The sequence below is a fragment of the Mytilus trossulus genome, chromosome 14 (assembly GCF_036588685.1).
Source record: "Mytilus trossulus isolate FHL-02 chromosome 14, PNRI_Mtr1.1.1.hap1, whole genome shotgun sequence".
Classification (NCBI taxonomy): Eukaryota; Metazoa; Mollusca; class Bivalvia; order Mytilida; family Mytilidae; genus Mytilus; species Mytilus trossulus.
The window spans coordinates 55,027,077-55,034,823 of NC_086386.1; positions in this window are offsets into that span (position 1 = coordinate 55,027,077).

Sequence of the window (7,747 nt, forward strand, 5' to 3'; positions counted from 1 at the left end):
GAAAAAAAATCCCTTACTAAATAATTTATTGTGGTACAATTGCCAATGCGACAACTTTATAAATACAATATATGTCAACCAGAAACTACAAATGACGTAGATGATAGCAATTGTATGGGTCACCGTACGGCCTTGGTCAATGAAAAAAACCTACATGTACACTTTTGTTTATTACCTAGCAATCTGAAGCATAACAGATTTTAAACAATTTAATAAAACATCTTGTTTCTTTCCCAATGTGAAAATGCAAATTGAATTTAGCTGATGACCATAAACGACTAAGCGAGAGGAAAATCGCGTGTAGTGATTTGTGTTCTCGGTTCAATTAAGCTATTAAACCAAGAGTTCACAATGGTGAAGTTGAAATCATCCCTTCGTAAATTTTACGGACGCCATCACGAGTTGGTTGACCGTTATGGAATAACCGTTTCACAAATGATATCGGATATGTTCCTTACGTCGTAACTACAATTCCCTTCCCTTTCATGAATGTGACCTACCGAATTAGACTATTTACCGGATTCGCTATCACATAAGCAACACGACGGGTGCCACATGTGGAGCAGGAGCAGATTAACCTTCCGGACCACATGAGATCACCACTAGTTTTTGGTGGGGTTTGTGTTGTTTATTCTTTAGTTTTCTATGTTGTGTCATGTGTAATATTGTTTGTCTGTTTGTCTTTGTCTTTTTCATTTTTAGCCATGGCGTTGTCAGTTTGTTTTAGACTTATGAGTTTGACTGTCCCTTTTGGTATCTTTCCTCCCTCTTTTTTCAGTCCGGTGTTAATTGCGGAGTTCTTGGTACACAAATGTATATGTACATGTACATGTCTATAGTCTTTAGTTTGCTATGTTATGTTTTGTGTATTGTTGTTAGACTTTTGGTCGTTGGTCTTTTTTGGCCATGACGTTGTCATTTTGTATTCTTCCTGCGAGTTTGAATTTCTCTTTTGTATATATATTCGGTCTCTCGTGACATACACTATATAAAAAAAAAGGGATATGTGGAGAAATTTGTGTCAACGAGACAACAACCCAATGATAAGATATTAATAAGACCCCCTATAGACGGGGATCCTTATTTTCCAGTACAGTAACAAGTCCATTGACAATATTGACAAGAGTTTAAGCTTAGCGAGGAGATGAATGATACACTCATGAACATGTTTCACCAGTTACGACGCTTTTATTTCTTTAGAAATTTACCAGACAAGTTTCAGGTCGTCTTGCATGTGCCCCGATCTGTATTATTGTTTTTAAACAAATCTACTACAAAACAGTTAAATTTGTATCATAACAGTTTGCTACATACAGAAATCTTGAATATGCATTTAAGACAATTGCATTCCGTTAATAACATGTCTAAATACAATTGAAACTTCATTATAGGAGTAAAGCAAAATGTACAGCAGCTTTAGATAAGAACATGAAATTTCGATGGTATTTTCAAACTAGATTTATCCACTAAAACAACATACAAGAAAACGAACATCAATCTGATTTCCATTATAAAAAAATGAAATACCACTTTATTACAATTTCATCTCTAGTGTCTACATTATAAAATATTCAAAGAAGTATATTGATTTTCATCTCGCCTGCAACTAGATATATTCATTATACAGCAAAATCTAATATCATAATATGCATTGCTATATTAATACATTTAATCTGTCGTATTGGTAATAGAAGTGTTAAATACCTTACATAAATCATTCCACCAAAGTTATTTAAGTTTTTTTTAAATGGACCGTATATGAAAAATTTGAAAAGATTCAAGAGTGTTTTAAAAAAATGATACAAGTGTATCAATTTAAACGGGCCACAAATGTTTAATAAACTATCTTGAAGTTCATTTTCCTTTTTGCATCATTTGACACCTATCCAATTAGAACCTGTTATCTATATAAGTAGACCAAAAATCAGCGTTTCGAGTGCTTAATTCACATGTCATATTGTCGTCGTAAGTTAAAATTAAAATTCAATGACACTTAATACATAAAGGGTCTGTATGAAGATTACAGGAAAGAGAATAATAAACAAAACTATTATAGAATAGACAAAAATGAGGTGCTATAATATAAAGAATAGAAAATCATGAACAAAATTATACTGAATAGAGAAATACCATACATATTAAAGAATTCATAAATGATGGACCCTCCATGATCACCCTCACAGACAAATCAAAGCTAAATAAATAATAAGACAAAGTATATACAATGATAAGTATTAATAAAATGATTAGAAACCATCTAGAACGAGGTTGATCAAAATCTATTACTTTCCTTTCTAAGTGAAAACGTTACTAAAAGCTAGTTCAAAGCCAATTTTAACTAATTGACTTAAAGATGCCGTCTCGATCTTTTTGTATATGGTTTCCTTTTACAGCGCCGGACAAGCGCTAGGGGAGACACGTGCATAATTAGAACACAATATAAACCAGCAACATTTTATAGATGTTTCACATATCTAACTTGAAGTCTGAGGATATCAGTCCAGTGTCTTATAATTTCATAGTTCGCCTAAATAGCATCATAGCACATTGATTTTGTTGTCAAAGTAGGCATTGAAAAACCTACCTCATATATATCAAACAATGTCTTATACATGTCGTTAAACATAAAAAAAAAGAACTAAAACTTTCTCAAACAGTTGATATCAGAAATGAGAAATTTTATATTCAAGAAAGAACGTTCGTTCATACTGTCTGTAAGATATTTCTCTTAAATCTTATCAAGACTTTATCCAAGTGAGAACAATATAAAAAAACTCTTATCTCCTGTCATGTCTAGTAAAGTACAAAAGCAAGCTGTAAAAGGCCCCTGACATGCCAATATAAGACAATTCAAACGACAAAACTAACGTCCTGATTTATGTACGAAGCAATAAAGATTAGTTTGTTTTTCATTAGATTTAAACCAACATCATGAATACACTATACAAAATACAACACATTAAAAGCACTTTTGCCTAATTTGCAATAAAAAAATATAAATCGAACTCTTTTTGAATCCATTAGCAAGCTCTTAACAACGGCCGTGAATCGAAGGCAAATTGTTTCTTTGAATGGTTGATTTGCGATTATGTTTGAATAACAAAATAGATATGGATTGATCTGTTCAAAGCACGTCAACTTCAATATATCAGTGTTTCACTTCTATGGCAACTATAGCGAAGGTCTGAAATCTGTTTTGTCTATAATGCATGCGTTTTTGCTATTTGTGCATGTTCGTTTTCAAAGAGTTTCATCTATACAATATATTTGTTCATACAAAGGTATTGATTCCCGATATATATTATTATGTTTAGCAAATTTAGCGAATCAAATTTTAAGCTAGGAATCTTTAAAAGAAGTTTTGTTTTGTTATAGTAACTCAAATAAAAAAGAGGAGATGAGGTACAATTGTAATTGTAAATTCCAAGGCTTAACAATTCCAATGAACATGTGTTCCTCAGGTGAGTTTCAATGGACTTTCTTTATTCAAATGATAAAATTAAGGAAATGTGGTATGATTGCCAATGATACATCTATCCACCAACATTCAAATTAGTTGGCTATTAAAGGCCCCGACATATTTTGCTCGTTGACGTAATAGTTCGAATATCGAATATGTCTTCGAATGCACAGTTCAGCAATAGAATTTCAATATCTTATATATATTGTTTGGTAGACAAATTATGAACTCAATGTCCTATATCACACCTTCAGTGGGCCAAATTGTAGTAAGGACAATTAAGTCGGGATTAACATTTTAAATATAGGTATCGTTTGAAAAGAGCTTCCATATTTAGAACAAAGTATAAAGTCAAATATTGAAATAATGTTAAGTAGGTCATTTCAATTTAAAATGAATCACAACCAAATGGGCATTGCTTGGTATCAAACACGTGTATTTGATCTCTTATGGATTCTATATGGGGGTTATTTAATGTATATATATTCTCCAATAATAAGGTTTCTCTATTTTTTATATTTCTGCCCATTATTCTCTATTCTTTATTTTTTGAACATATTTATTCTTAATTCTTTATTTCTTTGCCTTTTTTAATCTCTTTATTCTTTATTTTCGGCAGAATTGGTCAACTATCCTCTACTCTGTTAACATAAACATGGTTCTGACGTTTGAACTTTGAAGTATCTCAGAAAAAATAAGCTTGAACGTCATGACAGTTTGAGGTTTCAGATACTCTTTTTTTTCTATTTCTATAAATGATAATTCATTAAAACAGCCGTATTGCATTCAAAACATTATGAATAATTAACGGTGTTTTGATCAAATAGGAAAAAGTTTGAAACAACACCGGGTAAGCTAAATAAAATCTGTAAAAATGAGGCGAAAGATACCAGAGGGACAGTCAAACACATTGATCGACAAAAGCCAATACTTAACAAGAAAAGGCAGACAGACAAATAATAGTACTGTACACAGGACACAACATTGAAAACTAAATACCAAGCAACACGAGCCCGATCAAAAGCTTGGGATGGTCTCGCGTGCACCAGAAGGGTAATCAGATCCTGCTCTTCATGTGGCATCCGTACGGTGGTCCCTTTTTTTAACTTCTTGATCTGTATCAGATTTTATTTCTACGCCTTTTTTTTTAACGACGTCAAATAGTTAACATTTTGCCTCTTTACAACGTTTAAAAGGATAAATATTTCAACAAATATGACTGCATTCTCTGTTCGCAAATCTAGTCGTAATTTAAGCAATTGATTTGTTCAAGAAACAGCACAACAAGTGAATGCAATACCCAAAATAGAATTAAAAGTAGGACATTTGTGACGTCATGCTGCTTAAATTTATTTCAATATTCTTTGGACTTGTTTTAAAGCACTTCAGCAACATTAAAGTATAAAATTACTGCATATAAATCCTCGGTGTGGACATACCATTTGTTTATTTCGGATAAAACAAGATTGTGATCTAACCATGTGTTTAATATTTGTTTTGATTCTAAATCGTTATACCATTAAAATAACACGTTTCTTTAAAAGTAAACATCGTTAAAACATTATTTTTAAATAATGCATCAAATGCTTATAATCAATGGACATTTTTACTTTATTTTTTATGATTTTTATATAAATATATATATACAAAATAGATGTAATAAAATAGTATTGAAAATAATGTATTTTGATCTATTTGTTATTTGTTGTATCCAGAATTACACGAGTTACTTCAATTCTCAGCATGTAAACGGATATCTTATATCATTGAATACAAAACAATCCTCGGGAAAATGAGATATGAATTGTTGTCGCTATATTGAAAATTGTAAATGTAAGTAGACCCTGGTTATTCAATTCATATTATAAGAATAGTTTTAAATCAAATCATGTGCTGCAAGTAACGCACTCGCATGGGAAAATTAAAAAAAGTTGAAAGACCAGTGTTGAATTTTCTAAAATACGTTTTTAACAAATGATCAAACAAGAAACCCGACCCTTTTCTCCTTCTTCTTATTGTAATAGATAAGAAAGAATAACAAGTGTATTGTAAACTTTAATAGAAATGATATGGTAGCTAGAACAAATATTTAAAATATCAAGATGAAAAGAGATGTCATCATTTATCAAATATTGTAACATCTTAATGGGACTACAAACTGTGAATTCGTGAGACTATTCTTTGTACGACATGTGCAACAATCGATACGTATTGAAATAGTGTAATTTATTGCATTTTGTTTAAATATTGACCATTATAGAACTGACACTGAAAAGTTGTCACTAGGCACATCCACATTGAAATGTCAAGTATACTTCCTTAAAACTTTTCGGTACTTTGTCGTTTCTTAGAGCTGAAAATTTTCCATTGGGTCATCAGCTCTGAGTATATTGGTTATTTTAAATTTAACATATATATATCTGTTTAGCATAAAATCTTTCATTCTAAAAATGAAATTGAAACATCATGAACGTATTACTAACCCAATTGAATTTTGAAATCACCAAAAAAACAACACCATAAATCTCAACAAATAGAACAATAAAACAAGGAGTTATTTAACAGGGTGTAATTAAAATTATGCTACCACGTTGTTTTCATCTATTTCATATCTTTCAGAGCAAAGCAAGCAAGACTATTCTAAAAATCAAAAGGAATGAATACATAGGCGCTGTATCATTAAATGTTTACTAGTAAAAAGAGTTATACAGTTTGCGGTATTTTTAAAACAATTTCAAGCAACATATTAATTTTGCCAAGTCGAAGGCTTATACAATTATATTACTCCCCCACTATGTCTAAGTCATCGACTTAGTTGAGAGAATCTTTGATATACGGAAGAACAACTAAAATTTTCCACGTGTACATTGATATTAAATTACATTTGGAAATGAATGCTTTCATATATTATTCAGATATATCGATAACATATACCCTTACAATAGAAAATTATATAGGCGTACACATAGATTCTTCCAAGATTTATATATATGGAAGCATGCACTTATCATTGATTGCATCACACTGTTCATTCATATGCTTTAAATTAGAGAGTCAACAAAAAAAATATGGAATTACTAGGATTCAAAATATATCCTATTGATTGGTTGTCGGTAAAGAACGATACTTTAAGCATGCTTGGCAATATCGTGATCATGGCCTGTGTTTAAAGTGAAGAAAGCCGAACTGCCCCGAGATAATTTCATCGACCATCTGAAAAAAACCTAGCGATTAATGTCAAATAAGATTGGAATCCAACCTATACTCGCAAACTCAGTGACGACATGATATTGATACAGTGGAATATATGATATTACGTTGTACAAACGTATTCTTCAAATTTGGCATAATTTCAAATATTTCCTGGCAACAGCCAAGGGAGATCAATGGTAAGAGTAACATGGAGCTGCAAAAGGGTCGAATATACTTGTTTCAGATCCAAGTTTAGTGAGACCATTTTCTATTTACAAAATAGGAATTTAAACTCTTTTCTAAACCAAAGTTTGATTCTGCGACACTATGCCACTTAATTTGTGACTTGTAATTCCAATCTTTAAGTGTATATACATAAATTTATTACATAGGATAACATTAAATAAAAAGGCAGGACAGGAGTTTTGAATAACAACAATGGCAGGATGAAACACTCTGCCAACAAAAAAAGCATGGTGTCATTTCCTTAAAAAAAGGATAAACTATAGAAAATAAAGGCAGGTTCGAATAAGTGAAATAAAAAAAGGCGGGATATCATGTACAACAAGAAAAAGAAGAGGACACAATTTTTCATTCCAGCCCCCCGCCCCTCCCCCATGACAATAGATTGGCCGCTCCCTAAATAGTAAAATAGAAATCTCAACATTTATACTTCGCTGCTATAAAGTCATTCAATTTATCCAACGCCTCCCTGCTCGTCAAGGTATACGTACAATTGTCCTGTTAAATCTTGAAACTAGGAAATAATAATTGTAAGATTAATCTTTCATATATTGTGAATTTGTATATAAATGTATATACCAAATACTTGTCTAATGAATGTTTAAAAGCGAACGTGAAATACAATTAAATCTTAAGCGTTACACAAACTGTGAATACTTCAATAAAGGGATGTATCAAATATGTATCATCATAGTGTACAGTCACACATAGTTGTATGATAAGTATTTTTAAAACCAAATATGGAAATTTGCAAGAATATTTCTCATAGCGTAAAGATAAGCAGTCATGATATCAAGGAAAGACGTCTAGATTGTTTCGATTATACATTTTTGGTTATTGGTCTACAACGTC